This window comes from Oryctolagus cuniculus, chromosome 15, assembly GCF_051225735.1.
Source record: "Oryctolagus cuniculus isolate XC-2025 breed Fujian yellow rabbit chromosome 15, ASM5122573v1, whole genome shotgun sequence".
Classification (NCBI taxonomy): domain Eukaryota; kingdom Metazoa; phylum Chordata; class Mammalia; order Lagomorpha; family Leporidae; genus Oryctolagus; species Oryctolagus cuniculus.
This window is the reverse complement of record NC_142881.1, coordinates 83690250-83716570: the sequence shown is the minus strand read 5'-3', so window position 1 is coordinate 83716570 and position 26321 is coordinate 83690250. Positions and strand designations below refer to the sequence as shown.

The window sequence follows — 26321 nt, the reverse complement described above, 5'->3', positions numbered from 1 at the left end:
AATTTCATTATTCACTTCCACTGAAAGTGTTTTTTACTCAAGTATAAGTAGTTTGCAGCACTTATTGTGTAGTATCAAATCTATACTTCCATTTCACACACATGTTCTTCTTTAATCTGCAGAGTTATGTGGACTGAATACTATTATGACCACTGAAATATTATGTCCATAGGCAAATGGATGAGGGAGAAGCTTGGCATCTGGACCCTGGATATATATCTGTGGAGATTCAGAAACACAGCTATGGAGAACCGACTCCAGAACCCATATCCTCAATAACTGCACTGCACTGGACACTGTTCTTCTCTTGCTCACAGAAAAGTGATGAGGTAATGTTGGCCAAGCCTGAATCCCAAGTCTTCCATCCTAGGAAAAGTTTCAGGTAGTCAAATGGGGAAAGGATCTTGGGTTAACCTTCAAGAGAGAATTAAAAGTGTACCAACATCTACCAAAGACCTATTTTAAACCACTTACTGTGATAGGATTTTTAAACCATTATTTATTTGAAAGGCATAGTGAAAGGGGGGGAGAGGGAGGGAGAGAGAGGGAGGGAGAAAGGGAGGGAGAGGGAGAGAGAGAATTGAGATTTTCCATTCATTGGTTCACTCTCCAAAGGTCCACAAGAGCTGAGCCTGGGACAGGCCAAATCAAGGAGCTAGGAATCCATCCAGGTCTCCCACATAGCTGGGAAGGATTCAAATCCTTGAATCATCAATTATCTCCCAGGCACATTAGCAGGAAGCTGGACTGGGAGCTGAAACAGGATTCCATCCCAGGCACTCTGATGGATGTAGGAGGCAGCTTAACCCATTGAGCCAAACACTGGCTCTGTGGCAGGATCTGAACACACCCCATGGTATCTGATGTTCAAGCAGCCATCTGGGGTAGGTAAGATCATCTCTATCTTATGACTGATGCTCAAAGGAAAATGGCTCCCAGGTAGAAGGAAAAGTCTGATACCAACATCAGTATATAATGTTTCCACTCTGTTTCTGCCTAATTCAGGCCATGATGTTGTTATTCAAATAATGGGTTTACAAAGATGGAATCCCCCCAAACAGCTGCATGCATAATATTTCACCAGCATGGAGGAACTCTGAAGTGTGTGGAAGATAAAAGGGCACACTCAGGAAGATGGAATTAGTGAAATAGGCTGGTCCAGCAGGAAAGGAAACCTGGTGGAACAACTGAACAGTGCATTAACAAAACCAGACTCAGAAAAGCCTCCTTTGGTGGGGGAGAGAGGAGTCTTGTTCCCTGAATCTAGTAAGCAAGGTAGAACCTGTGACAATCTCCCACCTTGTCTTGGTAAGACCAGGGAGAGTCAAGAGACTTTGAAGAAAAAAAACCCTTTGCAATAAGCCTCTAAAGGCTGCCTCTAACTTGATTTTGGACAGAGGACAGCTCCCCTGCTCAGTCCATATGTAGGACCCACAGGGGCACCTGGAAGTGTAACCTCTGCAAGAAGCCCACAGGGGCTGGCATAGCAGGGAAAGCTGCCACCTGCAGAGCTGACATCCCATATGGGTGCCGTTTCGAGTCCCAGCTGCTCCACTTCTGATCAAGCTCTCTGCTATGGCCTGGGAAAGCAGTAGAAGACGGTCCCAGTGCTTGGGCCATCTTAATTAGTATTGAGCTGAATAAATGCAGATATAATCACACAGCAGAATACTACATAGATGGCTAAAGTATTGAGGTTAGTTAGCATCGGGGCAAAGCACACAAATGAGGCTCAATATAAACAGAGTGGAGGGACCAGCAGAATTCCTTGTTGATCAGCAAGCTCTTGAAATTCTGTGTTCCTGGGGCCAGCACTATGGCATAGCGAGTGTTGCAGTGCCAGCATCCCATATGGATGCTGGTTTGAGTCCCAGCTGCTCCACTTCTGATCCAGCTCTCTGCTATGGCCTGGGAAAGCAGCAGAAGACAGCCCAAGCCCTTGGGCCCCCGCACCCATGTGGGAGACCCAGAGGAGGCTCCTGGCTCCTGGCTTTGGATTGGCCCAACTCTGGCCTTTGTGGCCATTTGGAGAGTGAACGAGTGGAGGGAAGATCTCTCTGTCTCTCTTTGCCTCTCTCTCTCACCTCTGCCTCTCTGTAACTCTTTCAAATAAATAAATAAATCTTAAAAAAAAAGCAAAGTGCACACTGTATCCTGGGTTTTTCCCTATGGTACGTAGGTCCTTCCTATGCTCTTTTGTCCAAGTGGGGAGTATATGGGGACTGGGATCAAGTAGGCAGACATCTAGATTCTGCCATTATCTTTCATCAAGTAATTATAATCCTACCTTCCACGTGAGGAAAAAGAAGGTTTTGAGAGATCACTAGCATGAAATTAGTGATGCCCTGGCTGCAGCCTGGGAAGTTGCTTGAGGAAAACAGACTGTAGGTTATCATTGCAGTCTCGAGATACCTACTGGGTCCTTCTGTGTGGGGACGCCACCATGAGTGCCCTGGGCAGGACGCACAATAAATCAGTGTTGCCCCTGCCCTCCAGGAGCTCCTGATCTAAGGAGAGAGACTCCTAGAGGGAAAAGAAAGCCAACTCTCAGAAGGGGCATAATAAAAGCTATTGCAGAGATTTATGAGCAGGAAAGACAATAAGTTCCTGGTCTCCTGGGAGGCATAGAAGAAAGTTTTATTGTGAAGGCTGCTCTCTGAAGGAAGGGCAATTTCAAGAAATGGCAATGTGTAGGCTTCCAAGCAGTGGGGACAATGTGAGCAATGGCAGCAAGGGCCTGAAGGACACACACAGGGTAAGTGAGTATTTGGGACTCACTGCCACAGAGGAGAGGAGCGTGGAGAGAAGCTGCGACTAGAGAGGAATTTCATCTGAAGACAACATAAGCCAATGACAGGGGGGCCAGTTCTCCAAGGCAGTCTTGGAGCGCATTCTTTGCTTGGCACAGGGACATCCCTGCAATGCTGGGAGGTCCAGCATGTCCCTGGACTAGGGTCTGTGGGGTCCTCCCTGGTGTCCACACACAGGAGGGGCAGAGCAGGCAGAGAACTAGAGCCTTGGGGTTCAGGCAGGCTCACAGCCCCTGTTTCTCATCATTTCTCAGTGTCTTTCCCTGATTTTTAGGTCTATGTGGCTACACCTGAGTGACAGACTCCAAGTCCTAGAGTGAGCCTTTCACAGCCCATGGTCCACCACAGCTGGGAAGTGGTGCTACAGCTCAGCCTATTGATTAGAGATGTAGAGCAGACTTGTTGGGGAGCTTGACAGGGTATAAAACAGCCAACTGCAAATCTGTGTTTTCTGGCTCACCGTGAGGAACCCAGAGGGGCACTGAGGCCATGGCTCTGGTAAAGCAGAGGGTCTGAGAGAGGGAGAGCCCCTGCCATGGGAGACTGTGCCACAAGGGATCCCAACCATCAAGCAGTGGCCAGCCAAGGTCATTGCCTACAAGGGGATGCTGAGCTCTGCCTCACAACAGTTCAGGGCCCGGCACCTGTAATCTGCCCCAGCCTGCTTCCATGGCAGAATGGAAAGTTCAAGTTCTGCTTCACATCTAAAAGATTAAAATGAATTTCTGGGAAGGCATGGCTGTCTGTTTAGAGACTCCTCACTGTGAACAGGTGAGCTAGATTCATTCCTACTGGGCCTGTGGCAGACAGAAGGACCAGACACCCCAGGTTTGTGCCCTGGTATTGACTCCCTGCTCTGAATATTTGGCCAAGCCCCCTTGTCCTGTTGAGTTTCACTGCACTCCCCATCCTGCTGACCCAGCAGAAGGGCAAGCCTGAGTCCATATTTCTCTGATGGAAGCAGACTTTGTGGGATCAAGTCTCCACCTCTTCTTGCCACCTTTCCCCACACTCTAGGGATCCTGCTATTATGCTCATAACAACTGCATCATGCTCTGCTCAACAACTACAACCCATGGCAGCACAGTGCCTCCTTGGTGTTTATAGGCAATACAGTTTGAGCTGCAGTCAATTTCAGTGGGCTCTGGCTTGTCTTAGGTTTCACCCTGCTCTTGGCCCCATGAGATCCTGCACATTCTTCCACCCCTCAGTCGAGACGTTGGTAAGCAGTGTGACCTTGAGTAAGTCAACAAATTGCTGTCTCAAGTTCTTTGTCTGCAATGTGGAAACACATTACAACCCAATCAGAGCTGAGATGCCTGACATAATACTGCACCTAAAAGCAATGTTGTCCTTGAGGTTGGCATTTGGGCACAGTGGGTTAACCCAGGGTTAAACTGCTACTTGGGATGCCCATTTCACATATCAGAGGGCCTAAGATCAAGCCCCACTCTGATCCAGCTTCCTGCTAAGGTACACCCTAGAAAGCGGCAGGTGATAGCTTAAGTAACTGGACACCTGCAAACCAAGTAGGAGACCTGGATGGAGTGCCTGGTTCCTGGCTTTGGCTTGGCCCATCCCAGCCCTGGAGGTTGCATGTATTTGAGAAGTGAACCAGAGAATGGATAATCTTTCCACTACCCCACCCTTCCCCTTACTTTTATCCCCAACACTCTGCTTTTGAACAAAAACATTAAACATTATTTTAAATGCTGTCTCAGATAATAAAAAATGGAGAACGGCCCCTCTGATCAAAAGTTGTAGGTTACAGTGAAACCATAAGGACCACTTGTTTCTTCTCATGATTGATCTCCCTACAAAACATTTCACTTCACGGCTCTCAGCTGTGACCCACTTTTGAGACTGTGCTGTTCTAAGTGAGGAGTGACCCGAGGCAGCTTACCCAACCCTGGCTAGAGAAAGAAGGTTTGTTTACCACCAGGCTTTCCCCCTTCCTAGGGCTGTTTGTCCCTGGAGTGGAAAACTGCTAGAGGTAAGGATGAAAGCTGTGCTCCCAAACATAGCTGTCTGAATAATTTAGGCCACCAGGTGCCCCTCCCATGGATCCCCAGAACACTGGGCACTGGCCTCATCAGAGGACTTCCCCTACTGCCGAAGATTCTTATGGAGCACATCCCCACAAGATCGCAGCCTCGAAGAGGGCAGGAGGCAAGTTATTCTCTCCGTTACACCACCGAAGAGAGCATCTGGCACAGGGGAATGACTCAAAGAGTGCTCACAGACACGGATGCCTGGCTGACTCAAAGAATCCAAGGGAGTTCATAGGCAAGAGACTCAAAAATAACTGGAGGGCAGAGTATCCAGAAATGCAGAAACAGTTTCTGCTCTCTTTGGGAAGTGCTGCTTGGAGTTCAGAGCAGGCAAGTTTTCTCACTATGTTATGCACAAGAAACACAGACACCTTCTTCTTGCCCTATTACAGTGCTTCAGGGGCAACATGGGTCTGGCCCAAACATCTCCAGCTCCAGCTCTGACTCCACTTCCTTCCCTGGTGTGTCCCTAAGATATCTTAACCTCAGTCTCATTCCTGTATTCCTGCAACCTTGTGGGGTGAGAATAATGAGTTGAGACTTCATGTGCCAGATGAGGACAGGGACAGACTACAAGTAGGACTAAGACAAGCACACTCATTGTAGTCTTTCTCCATCTGCCTGTGTTAATTTTTAATAAGGCAAACAATGAATGCTTCTGCTTCCTTCCTAAAATATTTTGACTAGCGATTTCATGAGTGGGAAGGATTTAACCAGGCTGTCTTCAAAACAGTGAGCAAAGAAAACAAAGTGAAACATGCTAATTTCAAGAAGATTAAAATTACAGCACGGTTGACATCAAGCAATTTGGGAAAATATTAAAAGTGTGGGAGAGGATGGGGAAAGAGCTTCCCACATGTGCCCCATTGAGCACACACCCTCCCACCTAGGATGTGGCTATTTGACAATCAGGGGTGCTCTTGTATCTTGCAGTATAAGCAGTGTTTCAACAACAGCTTTACACAAGTAGACCATGCAGGCCCCAAGTCACGGAGCCCTGGACACATCAGGTCTCAATCGCACCTCTTTCTTCACCTGCTAAGCTGAACAGAATTCCATCTTCCACAACTGTCTTCACACCCAATGAGTCCTCTTTTTTCCTCCCAGTTCACTTCAGTCTTTTCCTTTTATTTCACTGCACAAGATAAAAGATATACCCCAAGCCTGGGAGAATCTGGAGGCCCCATTGGGTCCTAATGGCTGAAGGGAACATTCTATTTTTGCTGCTCCTGTCCTCCATCCTTGAGCTGCAAGGGCCTTGCTTAGCCCTGCAGAGCATTGTCAGGGCCTAAACACAGTCCAGGCTCTCCATAAGCAAGGGAGGCTGCTGCATCGTGAAGTTCACTTGCTCTATGTTTGAAGGTTCCAGCAAGCATATCTGTATGCAAAGATTCTGATCTCACCATAACCAATGTTCCCAACCACTCTGAGAACTAAACTATTGAACTACAAATTCCTGGCACTGCCCAGCTGTGAGCTCCCCACATCCCTAAGAAAACTAATGTGAAAGTTTCCACGCACTTTCTGGGAAACTCTGACTTCTCCACTTGCCCGTGAAAGCAGCCTGCTCACCAACGCATCCTACATCAACTCCCTCCTGTCCTTGTGCACTCCTCACTCACGTACTGCAGCATCCTGGGGCCATACCTTGTATTTAAGTCCTCACCACCGGGTCTGCTGAGGCCCAGCTCCAGGTGGCCAGAGCAGGACTATTATTAGGATGAAGAACACTGCCATCTGCAAGCCCCTTTGCTAGGCATGGATTCTTACCCATGGGGGACTTTGTGACAAGCAGGGCTGATTTCTGCCCTTTCCAAGCCTGGTTTTATTGACAAATGCACAAAACTTGGCTTGAAACAAAATGTTTTTAGCTCTGTCCTAAACAGGCTGATCCATAGACAAAGCACTGCCTCTCCCTTTGCTTTCTCTCCACCACTCCAGGCATGATTTGTTCATGATCCTTGGTTGACCTTTTTATTTCAGTGGAGGACGGAGACAAAAATCTTTTTAAAAAATTAAAAAAATACAAAGACAAATCTCCCCACTGCATTCATGCAAACAAATGGTTACAGCTGAGGATGAAGTCTGTGACCAATGGACAGGCACAGCCTCTGCTCCCCCCAGCATGATTTTAGGGGATTCCTCCAGCCAGGCTAACTGGGGACTACTGGCACCTATTCGTTCTGAAGAGGGAGAAGGAAATAGAAGAAAGAACAGTTGAGATTGGCACAGACCAAGGTTAGCCCCTTGTCCTGAATTCTGGGTTTGTTTTGTAATATTTGTTTGAAAGGCAGAATACCAGAAAGAAAGTGGGGGTGGAGAGAGAGAGAGAGAGATCTTCCATCTGCTGGTTCACTCTTTAAATGGCTACAACAGCCAGTGCTAAGCCAGGCTGAAGCCAGGAGCCAGGAATTCCATCCAGATCTCCCACTTGGGTGGCAGAGACCCATGTTACTTGGGCTATCATCTACTGCTTCCCAAGGATTAGTAGGGAACTGGATTAGAGGCGTAGTAGCCTGGACTTCCACTGGTACTCTGATATAGAATGCAGGCATCCCCAGTGGTGGCTTAACCCACTGGGATGCAAAACCTACCCCTAATTTCTGGGGTTTAGGGAGTCCCTTCACCTAAAAGATTCTGTTTCCCCTTTAGTCCCACCTTTCCTTTTTAGTTTTTTTCTGGGTAATTTAAATGTTGGTTTTTGCCTCAATATTGTAGCAGGCACAGTCAAAATTGAGCTAGATCATAAATATTTTTAGTGCAAAGAACATGGTTCTCTGTGTGTCCTCAGTGCCTAGCCCAGGGTCTGGTACAGAGCAGGTGTGTTCAATCAACAAATAATGAACTAATCAATCAACCAATCGTCCTACTGACACAAAGAGGTTCAATATAAAAAACATAAACAGCAAAACAAACTTGTTATAATACTAATCATGAATAGATTCAAACACACACACACACACACACACACACACACACTCAGAGTTCTAGGTGTGGGAAACATGTAACAGTGTTTCAGGTCCTGAAGCAACTTCTAGGGAGTATTCTCCCCAGCAGGCAGGGAGAGCGCTCTCTGCAGGCTTCTTTCTCAGCATATTCTAAACATATTCTAAACCAGTTCCCAGCATTTAAAGCCAAGTGAACATCATTTTCCTATTTGCCAAGTTGTTAAAACATGTTTGCTTCTGATGTGCTGGCTCAGTGATTACTCGAACCTTCCACTCTATTTCTCACTGTAAAAGGTTCTGTGGATTAAATGAATTATTGCAGGAAAAAATGCATAGAATAGGATCTGCACACAGTAAACTTTTAGAGAATGATTACCTATTATGATTTTCTGACTTCTGAGTAGTGGTAGAATTAGCAAGGTGATGTGACTATTTCTCTGTTCTAAATTCCCATCAAATTAGTCTTGAAACTTGGTAGCTTTGGGATCCGCATGGAAGGAAGGCCTATACTTCCAGGAATGTAAAGTTCCTACCTGTACTTGCAGGGAAGAAAGTCCTTGTCAAGGTCACTGCTGGTGCCTAAAGGTCAACCAATGAGGATCAGACCTGCTTCAACCTTTAACCCCCATGCCCTGAATCTATAAAAGGAGCTCTCCCAATCTCTGAAGCACGACTTCCCCACCCCCCCACCCCCCCACCCCCGCTCTGTTGCTCTATTGGGACCCAGGAACCTCGCCCGGGAGCGGAACCCCAATAAAAGCCTGTGAATTAATTGATTCGTCTGTCTGGGAAGATTTGTTACGCGCTGGACACCTTACAAAACTCTACCCAAATGTCACTTCTCAGCAATAGGTGTGACTAAAACTGGTGTCAATAACTTTACAATATTCCGATCTACAATTCTCCAAGTCCAAATTAAGACGCACCTCTCCTTCACGCGCTAGCTCAGCTAGCTCAGCTCCACTGCATCCATGATCATCTCACCAGCTCCCATGTCAGAAATAAACTCTCCAAGCCTAGGACTAAAGGAAAGCCAGCACTTGCAGGTAGCCTTGCCCTGACTGGTGGTCCTGGGACCTGACTCCATTCAACACCGCACAGGGAGGAAACAGATCTGAGCACTGTGCTTTCACACCCACTCTCTTGCCCTGCCCAGTTCCCTAGAAGGTAGGTGTCTGATGAGAAAAGGGCATGTGAACAGACTCAAGATGCATAACCCAGAGAGAAGTCCCTATCAGGAACCCTGCATCCCTTCAGCTACTATGCAAGCAGCTGTATTCAAGACCTCCAAGGAGTGAAATCTTTGGTTTGCATTGTTATGCTTAAGCACAGAAAGAGCATTAACCCTCAAGGAGCCCTCAGCCACTTAAAGTGGAAAAGCACACTTGGGTTCTGGCCTCTGGACTCATTTACAGATGAATGGGAACTGGGGGTAGGGGTGAAGAACTTTCCCACTCTCTACCCAGTCTTTCCTGATCTCCAGATTATCTGCAGAACTCTGCTCTCCTTGGGTCCTGGAAGCTCAAGACCATCCCAATCCATTTAGCAATCCTGTCCACGCCATGTTCCATGAAATGTGGGCTTTATGATTGTAGCTGAGAAAGAATAAAAGAAGCATAGCAAGGGACAGAGAGTTACTCAGATTTGTAAGTAAGGCAGTTTGCCAATGTAAACATAGAATTAGCTACCTAGAAATTCATTCATTTAAAATTTAAATGTAAACTCAAAAAAATAAAACAAAACCTGATTAAAACAACTCCTAGTGGGAAGGCTTGACTGTAGCCTATAGGAGTAATGAATGAGAGGGCATGAGAATGCAGTAGCACATGGGAGTTTTGTTTAAAAAAAAAAAAAAAAGCAGCAATGCCCAAACCTTGGTGATAGCTGTGTACTCATTTCCTAGGGTTCCCCAAACAAAGTCCCACAGACCACGGGCTGGAGCATCAGGGGTGTAATGTGCACTATCCCAGCTCTGGAGGCTAAGAGGTGGAGAGCAAGGTGTCTGCAGGGCTGGATCCTGGAGAGCTGTGAGGGGAACTTGTTCTTTGCCCCTCTCCTAGCTCGGGCAGCCTCAGGTGCTCCCCGTCTGCAGACCGTGTCGTCCTGTGTCTTTGTCTCATCCTCCCCTGTATGTGTCTGCCTCCATATCCAAAAATCCCCCTTTTCTAAAGATGCCAGTCCAGTTGGATTAGAGCCCACTCTGGCATTATCTTAATTATATCATCTAACCAGACCCCACCACAAATAAGGTTGCATTCACAGCCACTCCAGGTTAAAAGATCAACAACCTCGAGGCGGCCACAGTTCAATCCTTAAAAAACTGAAAGGTTTCATTCCTAGTCTTCATCCCAAATAATTTCCACAAATGAATAGTGCCTAGGGCACATTTAGGTCTACAGAAACTCACAGGGGGTGGATGTTTGGCTAGGGGTAAGCATACCTGGGGTTCCAATCACATACCTGTGGTGGATTCCCAGGCCCCAGCACCTGACTCCGGCTTCCTGTAAATAGAGATCCTGGGAAGCAGTAGTGATGGCTTAAATAATTGTATATCCTGCCACCCATGGGGAACCAGGATTGAGTTCTTGGCTCCTGACTTTAACTCTTGCTCAGCACCTTGTGGACATTTAGGGAGTCAACCAGCTGATGGAAGATTTCTCTTTTTCTATGTGCCTCTCAAAGTAAATAAATAAATAAAAATCTAATAAACCAAATGTTGCACATTGAACAAAATTTTGTGGATTTTTTTTTTCAGAGCAGAGTCTTCCAATATGTAGGGCAATTCAGAAACTACAACAATTTTGCCAGGTACTATCAGTATTAGCTTCCTAAGGCTACTGTAAGAAATCAGCATATATTTGGTAGCTTAATGCAGCAGCAATGTATTATCTTACAGTTCTAGAGACCAGAGGTCTGAACTGAGTCTCACTGGATTGAAGTCAAGGTGCTGGTGAGGCCACATGCTCCCTAATGCCTTTTGCTGCTCCTCCTAAGGGTCACATGTATTTCTTGGTTTGGGCCCTAACTTCCACCTTCAAAATGCACCACTCCAATCTCTGCTTCTAGCATGGCATTGTTTTCTCCTCATCTATTGTAGAGTTTCCTTCCACCTTTCTCTTCCAAAGACCCACCAGGAACATCCAGGACAATCTGCCCAACACCAGACCCTTAATTCAATCACATGTGTGAATTTCCCTCTTCCATGTAAGACTGCCTTCACAGGTTCCAACTATTAGGGCCTGATCATCTTTGGAGACCATTCCTCAGATTTCAATATCATATATCCTACATCAAATCAAAGTTCAGTTCATTTTCAGAAAGGAAAATCTTGCCCTTAACAGAGCATTAGTTTAGTGCTGGCACTGTGGTATAATGGGATAAGCCACCACTTGCGACATGGGCATCCCATATCAGAGTGCCAGTTCATGACGAAGCTGCTCCACTTCCAATCCAGCTTCCTACTAATGCCCCTGGGAAGGCAGTGGAAGATGGCCCAAATGTTTGGGTACCTGCTGTGATGTCAGACCCAGATGAAGCTCTGTTTCTGGGTTCCTGGCTCTGGCCTCATACAGCCCCTGCCATTGTAGCCATTTAGGGACTGAATCAGTGGATGGAAGATCTCTTTCTCTGTCTCTCCCGATCTCCATTGCAATCTTTCAAATAAAGAAAATAAATCTTACAAAGTAAAATAAAACCAGAGCATTAGCTTGCTAGATATTTCCCCAAATTTCTTCTCAGTTTTCTTCTCATAGATTCTTCCATTTAACACCTTATCAAGGAGGAGTCTGATTTCAAGCACAGCGATGTCCAACTGAGACATGTAAACAGTAGGAAGGTGTTGCTTTGGATTCGTTCTGAGAGGAGGAGCATGGTGGGGGCAAGAGGCACGGAGTCACCACACAGACCCCCAGAGATGGGTGAAAGCAGGCCAGAGGTGAGCAGCCTGCAGACTCCTTTATTTCAGTTGGTACAGCAGCTTAAATAGCTAAGGCAGCCAATCTGGTCAAGGGGCGGTTTATGCCCTAACCAATCACAACCTGTTGCCATGTGGTTTCCAAAGCCATCCAATCACAGCCTGTTACCAGGCAGGCTCCCTTGCCAGGTGGATTTCAAAGCCATTCCTGAGTAACTGATGCTCACTTGCCAGCAGCCATCTTGGCATGACCTTCTCACCTCATTCCACAATATTCCCCCCTTTTCGTTTATTTTTGAGCAACGGGAGGCATGAATCTTGGCCATACCATTGTTGACCCTGTTTCGATGTGGTCTCCGTATGCGGCTGTGCCTGTCTTAGGTTGTCCCCCAGGGGATCTTACCCGTCGTTGACTAACCAGCGCTCAAAACAGGAGACCACAGGAGTGCTTGCTCAGAAGGGGTAGGAATGAGGAACAATGGTAATCAGGAATAGCATGACTGCACACAGGCTGTGGGCCGTTTGAGTGGCTGACCAGAGCTAGTGGGTATAAAACAGTAATGGATGTGGCTATGGGCAGTTCCTCAGCGTAGGATGATAGGGGAGGTGCGTCCCCTAACAAGGCGGGCTCTCAGTCTTGTTCAGCTGGTTCTGGTTGACTGTCAGTTGCAGGCTTGATGTTTCTGGCTGGGACCCAAATGGGCTGTCTCACATTCTCTGGAAAGATACAAGCATAACCTCGGCCCTTGGTTAGCAGAAGACTTTTTACAGGTGTTGGAATCCAGGGTCTGAATTCTGTGTCTGCTCCTATATTAACGGCAAACATGCAGGTGGGATGGTGTCTAGTGCCTGCCCTGAGAGTCTGGGGTGCCTGGGGACTGCCACAAACATGGGGATTCTCACTGAGTGCGGATGGGATGACCTCATGTGGGTTATTACCTTGAGGTCATCTGTGTTCATCCTACGGGTATTTGGGGGGTGGCTAACCAGGCATTGCTGCATTGTCTGCAATTTCACTGTCATTTCACTGTCGGAGCTCTCTCTCCCCAAGTCATCAACTGTTGCCTGTGAGGCAGAGGCTGGAGTGACAGGTTCTGATCACTCACAGATTTCTGATCACTCAAGCATTTAGGCTGTCTTCCACTGCTTTCCCAGGCTATCAGCAGAGAGCTGTATCAGAAGAAGAACAGCTGGGACATGAATGGGCACCCATATGGAATGCTGGCACAGCAGGTAGAGGCTTAGCCCAATACGCCACAGTGCTGGGCCCTCAATGAAGTTTTTGAAGCACCCTCATATGTTTGCTACTTAGGAGAAAATGTGTTTTTATCTTAAAACTCAAGTGCTCTTTTTCTCCTTATCAACTGAGAGATGATGGTGTATGACACATTGTCTTTTTTTTTTTTAAGATTTATTTATTTACTTGAAGAGCAGAGTTAGAGAGAGAGACAGAGAGAGGGGGGTCTTCCATCCACTTGTTCATTCCCCAAATGGCCGCAAAGGCTGGAGCTGGGGCAGTCGGAAGCCAGGACCCAGGAGCTTCATCCAGGTCTCCCACGTGGGTGGCAGGGGTCCAAGCACTTGGGGCATCTTTTGCTGCTTTCCCAGGCATGTTAACAGGGAAATCAATTGGAAGTGGAGCAGCCAGGTCTCAAACCGGTGCCCACGTGGGATGCTAGCACTGCAGGAGGTGCTGCTACACCACAGCACAGACCATGCTACACTTTGAAATAAGAGAAACAAGAACTCCAGTATGCCTTGGATTTTACTTTTAAATAACTAGTTTTTAAATATGTATTACAACAGATCTACAGAAAGCAAAAGAACTGATTTCTCAGCCACAGTTCACTGGATGAGCTTTCCCTTTTCCTGCCTCAACAGCAGGGAGTGAAGAAGAGCCTGCCTGTTTCATACGGTGACGTGGCTCAATAGGCTAATCCTCCACCTTGCGGCGCCATCACACCGGGTTCTAGTCCCGGTCGGGGCACTGGATTCTGTCCCGGTTGCCCCTCTTCCAGGCCAGCTCTCTGCTGTGGCCCGAGAGTGCAGTGGAGGATGGCCCAAGTGTTTGGGCCCTACATCCCATGGGAGACCAGGAGAAGCACCTGGCTCCTGGCTTTCAGATCAGTGTGGTGCGCTGGACTCAGCGCGCCAGTCGCGGCGGCCATTGGAGGGTGAACCAACAGCAAAAGGAAGACCTTTCTCTCTCTCTCTCTCTCTCTCTCTCTCTCTCTCTCTCTTACTGTCTAACTCTGCCTGTCAAAAAAGAGAGAGAGAGAGAGAGAACCTGCCTGTTTCTCTGGAGAAAGTCAAGGCTCTGAAGCTATCTTCCCATACCCCTTCCAACTCAGAAAACCAAGGATGGCTTCGTCTGCTTGTGCTGGTCTAACAAAATGCCCGAGGGTGGGTGATTCACAAAAAATAGAAATTCACTCCTCCCAGTGCTGGAGCGTGGGGAGCACCGGTGAGGGCAGTGCAGGTTTGGCGTGTCCAGTGAGGGCTGCCGCGGGCTTGCAGGACGATGCCTCACTGCTGTGCCCTCAGCGGAGGGAAAGGCAGCGCCCACTCCCTCAACCCCTGCAGTCCATCATCTGTGAGGGCCTCACTGTCAGGACTTAACCACACCCTAAGGGCCCACCTCTTCACACTACAACATCGGCAATTAACTTCCAACATGGGAACCATGAGGGGAACTTGTGTGTAGGGGGGGTGCACATTCAGGACAGAGCAGGGGCCTTTGGTTTTCTGCCAGGAACAAGGGACCAATAAGACAGAAAGGAGATGAATTATCATGAAAAATAGTCATTTTCCTTTAGATGCTTCAAAAAGAACTAACTTGGTATCACTCATTGTTCTACACACTTGAGGATCAGAGGTAATCAGGAAAAATGTCCTGGAATTGAAAGAAGAAATCTGCAAAGTTGCATTGAATAAAAAATAAGGGAACAATAGTGACACATTTCACAACAGAAATATTTACTGTTCTATAGAATGTAATCATTCCCTGATCGACTCATGCCCTTCTTGTGCTTCCAATTTAATCACAATATGCTTTTGAACTCCTTCCCCATGTGTTCTGGATTCTTATTCCACCTGTCTTTCAAGTTTTATCTTTAAAATTCATATTCACTCATTCTTATGCTTCCCCCCGAATTTGGGATAATTACTCAAGCTTGTGGAATCAGCCAGCTGACTACCAAACATTGTGATAACAAACAATCCTGACATTTCAGTGCTTCTAATTAGAAAGGATTCTATTTCCCTTGTGCTATGTGGGCATCACCTGCCCCAGGTTACTTGTAGATAGGCCCTGGGCTGAATGAGCAGCCCCATATGGTTTTCCATGACTGTCTTCAGAGAGAAGCAAAGAGAAGAGAGTGGGGCCCAACAGGTGGTCAAAGTCCCGGTTCAGCATCATACTCATTAAGTCCACTCACTCACTTTTTGCTGACCAAAGTACATCAAGTGCCTGTCTGTGTCAGAGAGGCATTCGTCAGACAGGCAAAGTATTATCAAGTTACATAAGTAATCTGCAGAGGGCCCAGGGGAGAGGAATGAGGATATTTGGCATAGGAGTAACAAAACATTAGGCTAGATATGTAGTTCTATCCTTTGTGTTTTGTTTCTTGTTTGTTTGGTTTGGTTATGTAATACCCACTACTTCTGCTGAAATTTTAATTTAGTTTAGTGATCATTGTTTTATCCGTGGGATTTTTGTTGTTCTCAAATATTTTTAATCTTTAAAATTTACTAATGTATTTTTTTCAATTTCTGTTTTCTTGAGTTCACTTTTCTCATTGTTTATACTGTTCGCTGGACAGATGAATTGTCAAAGATCTTGTGGTACTTGTGAGAACATTTCTGTCATGGCTTAATGCATTTACTCTGTAGTCCATGCTCAGTTGTGTAAGGTAGGGTAGAATCCTTCCTCTAAACTCCTAGAGGGCTTTCCTTCCTACTCACTAACCCTTCCCTACTGTCACATGCTCCCTTGATTACTGAATTTCTTACATATTTTGTGCTTTATTGACTGTGCGCATTTATCCCTGCTACAGGAGTAAGGTCTTTTCAGTAGGACATTGGAAGAAGGATAAAAACATGAGCTTTGTTTGGTCTCATGATCATATTAGAGAGTTATTGAGATGGGTATTTAATCCAAGAAGCTAAGACATAATTCTTAAACCAAATCAAACTGAGAAAAACACTATAACTGATATATAGAGTACTTTTTCTTTTACAAAGCCAATAAAATGTGTAAAAACAAGCAAGTTTGATACAGGAAAAATGAAAATACACACTTCTGGAACAATTAAGTAAACATATTTTCAGATACAGGGGAAATTTTTAATTTAATATTTAAAATATTTAATAACATTTCAAAAGACTGAAAGCATTTCAACTTGTTTTACTAGATGAGCCCAACCCTGATAATAAAATGTGACAAAGAGAGCACTAAGAAATAATCTATGTATCAATCTTTCCACTAAAAATAAAGGATACATGAAATGATTAAAATCAGAGGCTTAGAAATTAATTGGAATTACATTAAAATTCTTGCTCTATTGCAAAGAAATATTTTATGACTCGGACACTTAACTGTTCTAAATCATTTTCCTGAAGTAAAATAATGACACATACCTTAAGAATAATGTTAAAGGTAAAAATTATGTAAGTACATTTTAAGATATTTTATGCATTCAGCTTATGTCTGATCATGCTTATTCATGCATGAGGAGGAGGAGAAAGAAGAGGAGGAGTAAAATGCTGAAATGGCTGTAAATTGTAACATCATAAACCAAGTCTGATAAAATTGAATCCTGTGGCATAATATAAAACAGAGTCAAAAAATAATAAAGACTTTATCTGGAAATTCAACAATAATTTAATAGAAATATACGTTATTTAACTCATCACATAAGAGGAAGAAAAAATGCATGAATCTCTTAGTAGATTCTGGGAAAGTACTAGGTAAATGTCAATGAAAAAATCAGAATCCATAGAAAATGTTGTTCATATTTTGAAGCATGCTAATAAATCAAGAAGGAAGAAGGAACCCTAGCATCACCAGAATTTTTTTTTGTCCTAGAACCTCTACCTAATGCCTCAAAGGGGAAAAATGTATAATTAGAAGCTAAATTGACCCAAATCATCATGGTTTGCAAGTATGATTGCTTACTAGGAATTAACCCAGATGTCTATCAACTGATGACTGGATAAAGAAACTGTTGTACATATACACTAGGAAATACTACTCAGCCATAAAAAGGATGATATCCTGCCTTTTGTAACAAAGTGGATGCAACTGGAAACCATTATACTTAGTGAAATAAGCCAGTCCCAAAAGGACAAATATCATATATTTTACCAGATCTGTGTACATTTGTGTACCAAAAATGTAATGTGTAGGAGTGAAACTGACATGTTAAGATTTGATAATTGTCTACATCCCTTGTCTCTACTGTTGAGGAATAGCGTTTGTGTAATTCGTATTTTTGCTGAACTATTCACTTATCGAAAATATATCATTATAAAAATTAAGAGAGGAAATAAAAAAAGAAGGAGGAAGAAGGGTGGGAGCATGCTTGGAAAGTACCACTGTGTTCCTAAATCTGTATCCATGAAATACATGAAATGTGTTTACCTTAACATTTTTTTAATTTAAAAAAGAAATAAAAATTGAAAAGAGCATGTTAAAATGTATGACGACAATTAAGAATCATTTTAGGTTACAAAAGTAATCTTTACAAAAGAAAACGCTTTTATATCAATACTCACAAACTGGTGCTATTAAGAATCAAGTTATTTTGATATTATGCAATAAATAGCATGGCCTAATATAAATTTAACAAGACTTACCTGAAAGAAATGACACATGTCTAACGAATGTAATTTTAGGACCTCACATGTTCCTGGAAGGAAAGACACAATTGCAAAAATGTCATTTTCTCCTACATTAATCTATAAATTCATCATAATTTTTTTTTTTTTTGACAGGCAGAGTGGACAGTGAGAGAGAGAGACAGAGAGAAAGGTCTTCCTTTTGCCGTTGGTTCACCCTCCAATGGCCGCCGCGGCTGGCGCGCTGCAGCCAGCACACCGCGCTGATCCGATGGCAGGAGCCAGGAGCCAGGTGCTTTTCCTGGTCTCCCATGGGGTGCAGGGCCCAAGCACCTGGGCCATCCTGAGCTCAGATTTCTAAAGCAGACAAAATGAAACGTAGTCTACGATACAGGCAAATCTCATATGTATAAACAATGTATTATTTATTATAATTGGTGACAGGAAAACTGGCTAAATTTGGACAAAATGAAACTAGATTCTGATTAACCATTCAACACAATGGGGGTGGGGGCAGGGCCACAGAGAGGCTCTGCTGGTGCCTTTCACCTGGACGCTGTATTTTGTGTTCCTGAATGATATCTTCACTGTAGTGAAGGGACCGAAGGAGCTAGGGAATTACGGAGTGCTTCTGCACGATGCTGCCCTGCTGATTGCCCTCATTTTCAGCATGTCTCCACTGCAGACCTAGATTCATCCAATGGAAGAATGTTCCATTTATCACACAGTTTCTTCCTTCCCTGTTTTGGGGGGTTTGTACTGATGCACCCCACAGTTGTGTGCAGCTATTAGTTTGGCCCTGATGACAAGTGCCAGTCAGTGCTGTCAGTCATATACCTATTGCCTGCACTGGGATGTGAGCTGGTGGAGATGATACCTTCTCCGTGGTAAACTATCTCAGGGCAGGGCACCTGAGATACTCCTTTTTAACACTAAAGAGTAAGTCAGAACCTCAATAACTGTTGAATGAAGAAACTGTCCCTCCAGATTTGAAGAGCTAGGGGTAGAGTTGGCATTCCCAGGAGGATCGAGAAGCCAGAGCACAAGTGGGAGCTTCTGCGAAGCACAGAGGACTCCCCATCTGCCATCCTCATGGCCTGTGCTGAGAAGGAGGCTGGCACTGTGATCTGCCTGTTTGAGTAGCAGCACCACGGCCTTAATTTCAAAGGTGCTGTCCCCAGCAAAGTGCCAACGAGAACTTTTTTTTTCAACATAAACAGACACATCTTTATTTCAATAAAATTAGTCAATTAAATGCCCCCCAAAATTAGGTTCTGATCTCTAGCTTCCATCTAAATGATTCCAGAGAAAATCAAGATTCAAATAATGGAAATACAATTTTAAAAACTGTAATCTAGAGATAAGAACATTCTGAGCTTGGCATCTAAAGGACAGGTAAGAGTCACATGAAAAACTCGTGAAATTAAAATACATATGAAAAATAATCTAATACATAGCAATATACTAATATGTGCTATTATTCATAATACATACTTATTAATGCAATATTAATAGTATACACAGCAAACCAAACAGAATCTGAGTTAAAAAAGAAGAAAAAAATATAGGAAATCCCCAAGGAGACCAATGTTAATGGCTTGTAAACAAAAGATACCAAATTTATCAACAGGTTAAGGAATATAATATAGAAAAAATAGCAATATAGACATTTAAATGTTAAACATTGTATCTTTTGATCCAAAAAAAAAAGCAAAGCTAAAAATAACAATAATCAATGTCATCAATGTCATTCAGAATCGGTTACTCCTAGCAGGAGGCAAAGTTAGCATAACCTTTTTAGGAGTGATCTGATAATGAGTAGATTTAAAACAGAAAGTCCTAAGACTGCCTATCCTTTATTTTTATTCTGTTTGTTTGTTTTGACAGGCAGAGTTAGAGAGAGAGAGACAGAGAGAAAGGTCTTCCTTCCCTTGGTTCACCCCACAAATGGCTGCTATGGCCGGCGCACTGCACCAATCCGAAGCCAGGAGCCAGGTGCTTCCTCCTGGTCTCCCATGTGGGTGCAAGGCCTAAGCACTTGGGCCATCCTCCACTGCCCTCCTGGGCCACAGCAGAGAGCTGGACTGGAAGAGGAGCAACCGGGACAGAATCCAGCACCCCGACTGGACTAGAACCCGGGGTACCGGCGCCACAGGCAGAGGATTAGCCTAGTGAGCCACGGCACCAGCCTATTTTTATTCTTTAAAGATTATTTAAAAAAAAAATTATTTGAAAGGCAGGGAGAGAGAGAGAGAGGGAGATCTTGTATCCACTGGTTCACTCCTCAAATGGCCACAGAAGTGAAGTGTGGGCCAGGGTATAGCTGAGAGCCAGGAACTCTATGCAGATCTCTCACATGGCTGGTGGGGGGCCCAAACACCTAGGCCATCTTCGCCTTCTGCTGCTGCCTCCCTTGGCACATTAGCAGGAAGCTGGATGAGTAGCCAGGACTCAATCCAGCATTCCAGTGTGTGATGCCAGTAGTGGCTTACCGCACTGCGTCACAACACCAGCCCCTTGACTATCCTTTAACTCTGCAAGTTCATTTCTAAAATTTATACTGACAGTATAATTGAACAAATTTATGAAGATATATGTTCAAGACTCACTGTAAAATTTAGCAAACTGTCGCTCCCCCTCTTCGTGGAGGAACGACACAGGACCCTGCGCTGTTCTTTCGTCTGCTCGGCCCTCCCCGGGTTTGCTGCTGGTTCTTCCCGGGTTGGCTACTATCCCTTCCACCTCCGTGGAAGGGCAGTTCCCCCTGGCCACATTCCCCACTTCCGCAGCGGAGCGGCACACCGCCGGCCGGCTTTCTCGGGGGCTGCACGGGTTCCCTTAGATGTTCCCCATAGATGTTCCCGATGCATGCCGTCTCTCTCCTCCTTTATAGTCCTCCTCCGCCAATCCCAACTTGGCTGCCCACACGCCGAGTACGCTGCTCTCCTCCAATCAGGAGCAAGTCCTACAGTTTATTAGTTGAACTGGAGGCAGCTGTGCGGAAGCTGTTTACTTCTCTCCCAGCGCCATATTGTGGGAGAGCAGATGCATAGAATAAGTCCTAATTCGAGTAACTTAGTCTAGTCCGGATTGCTCCCCACAGATCCCCCTTTCTTTTTATTTTTTAGCGTTGATACGCACCTGTCTTCGGTGTCCCGCGGCACACACTCTGCTCTACTTGCTAGAGTTGCCACAGGCTCTTACAAGTCCTATCAGGCAAACCGAATCCGGGTCCTCTCTTCGCCATGTTGTGAGGAGGTTTTTAGGCGCTGATGCGTGCCTGTGTTCGGTGCCCTGCAGCGCATGCTCTGCTCTGCTAGAACTGCCTGCAGGTGTTTACAAAACCTATCAGGCAAACCGAATCCAAGCCTTCTCATTGCCGTATTGTGGGGGAGACTTATTAGTGTTGGTTTGTGCCTATCTTCGGTGACCTGCAGCTCATACTCTGGTCGAGCTGCTTGCTGGCGCTTACCGCCTTAATTAGGCAGACCAAATCCAAGCCTCCTAATGGTTGTATTGTGGGGAAGCCTTACTGATGTTAATTCGTGCCTGTCTTCGGTGACCTGCGGCGCATAAGCTGCTAGCCGCCCAGGTGCTCATCGCCTCATTTAATCAGGCAGACCGAATCCAAGCTCTCACATTGCAGTGCTGTAGGGAGGCCTTTCTATTTCTCTTTCTCTATCTCCGGGCATTCCTATTTCTCCCATTTTACTTCTATCTTCCAGCATTCCTATTTCTCTCATCTTACTTCTAAGCTTCTGTTTCTCTTATCCCTGCGGCTTTCCGGCACCTCGCCCCGCCGGTGGGTTCCCGGCTCTGCGCCGCTTCAGCCCGCGCGCCTCTCTCATCTGCGCAGCTTCCCGGCTTTGCGCGGCTCGGCTTCGCACGCTCCGCGGTCTCCACGCTTAACCCTTTCGCGTCTGAACCACAGCCTCGCGCCAGCCCCGTTCCCTATCTATTCACGCCCCGTGCTCTCTGCACGCGGCGGCTTCCGCGAGTAACACAGCGTAGCTTACGTGTCCGCCACTAGCATTCAATCTAAGTTCCCCGGGCTAGCCTGGCGAATTCAACCCAGCGTACGTCTCCGCCCCACGGTTTGGCTTCCCGTCCTTTGCTCCCCGGGCTAATCAGACGGATCCCAACCAGGCTCACGTTTCAGCTTCTGGTTTCAACTTTTCGCCCCCTATTCCCGGGCTAACTTGAGAATCCCAAAGTGGCTTTCGTATCCGCCTCGGCCTGCCCCCCGCGGCTTCAATTTCCCTAACACTTTTCTCTACCCGGTATGTTTCCCCAAGCTTTCCTCCAACAATACTCCTCCCTCATTTCACCTGGCCTCTCCCCACAGTCCGCATCCGAGTCTGTTTGTTCTAGCTTTCACTTTCGCTTTCGACCTTAGAGATTTCTCCCAGCTTCCCCCCGTAGTCCGTAGTCCGTATCTGAGTCTATGCCTAGGCTTTCAATAGCTTCTTCCGGCACCCTTTTCGTCCGGCTTTTCCCTAGGCTGTTTGCTAGTCTCTCTCTCCGGTAATTTCCCAGTTCTTCCCGTTTCTTCCCTCCTAAGTTTCATATCCGTCCTAGGTTTCCTATCCGAGCTAGGTTTCCTATCCGAGTCAGGTTTCCTATCCGAGTCACGGCACCATTATGTCGCTCCCCCTCTTCATGGAGGAACGACACTAAACCCTGCCTAGGCTTCATATCCGAGTCACGGCACCATTATGTCGCTCCCCCTCTTCGTGGAGGAACGACACAGGACCCTGCGCTGTTCTTTCGTCTGCTCGGCCCTCCCCGGGTTTGCTGCTGGTTCTTCCCGGGTTGGCTACTATCCCTTCCACCTCCGTGGAAGGGCAGTTCCCCCTGGCCACATTCCCCACTTCCGCAGGGGAGCGGCACACCGCCGGCCGGCTTTCTCGGGGGCTGCACGGATTCCCTTAGATGTTCCCCATAGATGTTCCCAATGCATGCCGTCTCTCTCCTCCTTTATAGTCCTCCTCCGCCAATCCCAACTTGGCTGCCCACACGCCGAGTACGCTGCTCTCCTCCAATCAGGAGCAAGTCCTACAGTTTATTAGTTGAACTGGAGGCAGCTGTGCGGAAGCTGTTTACTTCTCTCCCAGCGCCATATTGTGGGAGAGCAGATGCATAGAATAAGTCCTAATTCGAGTAACTTAGTCTAGTCCGGATTGCTCCCCACAGCAAACAACAAAATAATTTATCTAAACTAATTAATAAATACCTGACTACATCAAACACTATGATACCATGGAATGCTAGCTTGCATTAAAAATAATGATGCAGAGCTCATTTTGTAGAAAAATGCACTGGATTTTTTAAAAAATTGGGTGCTCTTTCAATAAGCATGTAAATATTAATTTTAGAATCATAATAGTGGAATTTAGCTATGTATTTTATCCTAATTTTGGTAAAAACACATGAAAACAGAGTGTAAATTTCTGAAATCATTCTGAGGGCAAAATAGTGTATATTTATTAAAGCCTTAAAGCTGCCCAAACTTAAAAGGGTAATTATACTTGTAAGAAATTATCTTAAAGGAGCTCTGTTTCTGTAAACCTCCCTCCTTTACAGGGGACAGCTTGTCCTTCATGTCACCATCAGCCTCTAAGGGACAGGGGCCTAGGGATCAAACATGTTCTAGGCTGCCCTACATGGTATTGTTAATATAAAGGATGGATCATTTGGAGGCTGAGCAGCTAGGGACACAAGAGTCCCTAATACAAGGATCCGTGGGTGCTCTGGGTACCCTCATCTACTGCATGTCCTCTCCACAGAGAAATGCAATGGGCATATGGCCCCTAGCTGACTTCACAGGGTTGTCTGGTGCTGGGGATACCCAAACACCTGGTTAACTCATGCTGTATTGTACCCAGCTTGGGGACAAGAGCAATCACCTCACAAGAATGAATATATATATATATATATATATGTGTGTGTGTGTATATATATATATATATTTACCTTTTATAAGTATATATACAGGCTTATACATATGTGTGTGTATGTATGTGTACATATCTTTTACTCAAATCAGAAATACTATGATCTAATTGCCAAGTGTTTGCAGCCTTCCTTTTCTGGTTCCACAGAGAGAGTTGGAGGGTCCTCTGTGGAAAGTGAAGCTGCTAATGAAGGCAGAAGACAGGGTGGGGAGCAAGCATGGGATGCATGACTGGGACACTGACCTGTGTCATAACCAGTATTATTTCATCTTCACAAGAAATCTTCCATAGATAGTAGATGCTGTGTTTCCATTTGAGTCTTAAAGGTGTCAGGACCTCTGGCCAGTCACACACTCTGTAAGGAATCCTAGATCCAGTATTTAAACCCAGGCTGTTCAAACTCTTCATCCATTCCCCACACTGAAAACACATAAAGGTCAAAAATGGGTTACTGCTACTGTAATCCATGAAGAAAATTTTTTAAATTATTAAATCTCATTTAATAATGTTATTATTATGAAATTATTAAAATGTTAGTTTAGAAGTTATTAGTTTAATAATTATTAAAAATATTAGTTTAGTAATTATTAAAATAATAGATTAGAAGATAATTGTACAGGAAATGTCACAACTTATAAAGCAAAAATAAAAATGAGGTCAGTTCAGGGGAGGGCATTGTGGCACAGCAGGTTCAGCCACCACTTGAGAGATCAACAACTGATTATTAGAGTGCTTATTAGAGTCCTGGCTACCCACTTCTGATCCATCCCCCTGCAAACACACCTTGGAAGCAGCAGATGATTGTTCAAATTCCTGCCGCTAATACGGGAGACCAGGATAGGTTACTGGTTTCTGGCTTCAGCCTTGCCCACGCCCAGAAGCTGCAAGCACTTAAGGAGTGAACCAGTGGATTTATTTCTCTCTCATTTTCTGCCTTTCAAATAAATAAATAGTTGTTCAAGATAGTTCTGGTACACATGCAATGGAAAAATACTGGAAATGTATTATAAAAGCTAACAGTGGGCCAGTGCTGTGGCTCACTAGGCTAATCCTCCAGCTGTGGCACCAGTTCTCCATGTTCTAGTCCCCAATGGGGTGCCGGATTCTGTCCTGGTTGTTCCTCTTCCAGTCCAGCTCTCTGCTGTGGCCCAGGAAGGGAGTGGAGGATGGCCCAAGTGCTTGGGCCCTGCACCCCCATGGGAGACCAGGAGGAAGCACCTGGTTCCTGGCTTCGTATCAGGGCAGCACGCCAGCTGTGGTGGCCATTTGGGGAGTGAACCAATGGAAAGAAGACTGTTCTCTCTCTTTCTCTCTCTCTCTCTCTCTCACTGTCTAACTCTGCCTGTCAAAAAAAAAAAAAGAAGTTAACAGTGGTGGAATTATAAGTAAATTTTTTCTCTGTATTTTTATTTTTTTAAGGCAGATGGAGGCTAAGCCCTTAATTTTGTTTAATATTTAATTTTTATTTGAAAGGCAGAGAGACAGACGGAGAGAACTTTCATCACTGGTTCAGTCCTTATAAGCATGCAACAGCAGGGGCTGGGTCAAGCTGAAGCTAGGAGCCTAGAACTCAATTCAGGACTCCCACATGGGTAGCAGGGACCCAAGCACTTCAGCCATCACCGATTCCTCCCATTAATGCCTACTGTGCACTAGTGGGAAGACAGAATCAGAAGCGGAATGGGCACTCCACCCCAGGCCTTCCTATAGGGGATGAGGGCTCCGGAACAGCGAGCATCTCAAGTGCCACATCAAACGCCCATCCTGTTTGTGTTTTTAAATTTCCACAATACCTATTAATATTTGTGCAACTGGGAAACATAATAAAAGAAACTCCCACATGTGCTTCTGTGTGAGCTACCATAAAGACGTCAGCACGAGGCCAGGGAGGGAATTAGAACTCTTCCTTTGGGGTGCGTCTTTTAACGTGTTAGATCTGGAGATAACCAAGCTGCTAGAGGAATGTTGGAATTACTGGAAGTGACATCTGCAAGGGACCTCACCGATCACTGCACTCAGCCTTGGCATTTTGCAGATGGGGACAGGGAGAGCAGAGGAATCCGAGAAGACAGTGAGCATCCTTGACCCAGGCACTAATCGCCTTCTTAACAGGATGGAGCATGCACATCCATTCCACCAAAAGTTTCCTGTCACTCGGCCCTGAATAAAAGTCAACGTCTTATAAACAGCAGCTCTTTAGCCTCTGCCCTGACCACAGAACTGAACAAGCTTAGAAAACAAGGTGGGTTTTGCAGCATTCACTTTTCCTTTGCAAACCACTGGGATGAAAAACCAAAGTCCCAGCCCTCATCCCCTCCATCGAGGCTGTCTTGTTCTTGTTTCCCTCAGCTGAGAAGGACAAGGCTTCTCAGAAGGCATTTTCTCTGTCATGTGTGTTCTGATTATGAAAACATGACATCATAAGTGTATGAAATGTGAAAAATAACAGAAAATCCCAACCATGTGTTATGCTGCTGCTCCATGACAAGGATGGCTAACACTTTACAGGCAGATCCAGACTTCTCCCTTTTATGCCAGACACACCCAGGTAAGATTCTGCAGGCACAGAATTTCGATTATTTTAAGATTTATTTATTTGAAAGGCAGAATTAGAGGTGGAGGGGGGGACAAAAAGAGATCTTCCATCTGTTGGTTCACTCCCCAAATGGCTGCAACAGCCGAGGCTGGGCCAGGCTGACACAGGACCCTGGAACTCCATCTGGGTCTCCCATGTGGGTGGCAGGAGCCCCAGTACTTGGGCCACTCAACACTGCTTTTCCAGGCACATTAGCAGGGAGCTGGATCAG

The 26321-nt window shown here is 45.5% G+C and overlaps 1 long non-coding RNA gene across 6 annotated transcripts in view; it reads right to left on the bottom strand.

Annotated features, from left to right (window-relative positions):
- The window catches only part of LOC149122132 (uncharacterized), a 163309-nt gene that overhangs the window by 8893 nt on the left and 128095 nt on the right, over positions 1-26321 (bottom strand). For all 6 annotated transcript variants that reach the window (XR_016221798.1, XR_016221796.1, XR_016221793.1 and 3 more), the window contains 2 exons: positions 23758-23934; positions 17579-17631 (listed from right to left, as the gene is read on the bottom strand). This is a non-coding gene — a long non-coding RNA (uncharacterized LOC149122132). The remainder of the gene's footprint in view (positions 1-17578; positions 17632-23757; positions 23935-26321) is intronic.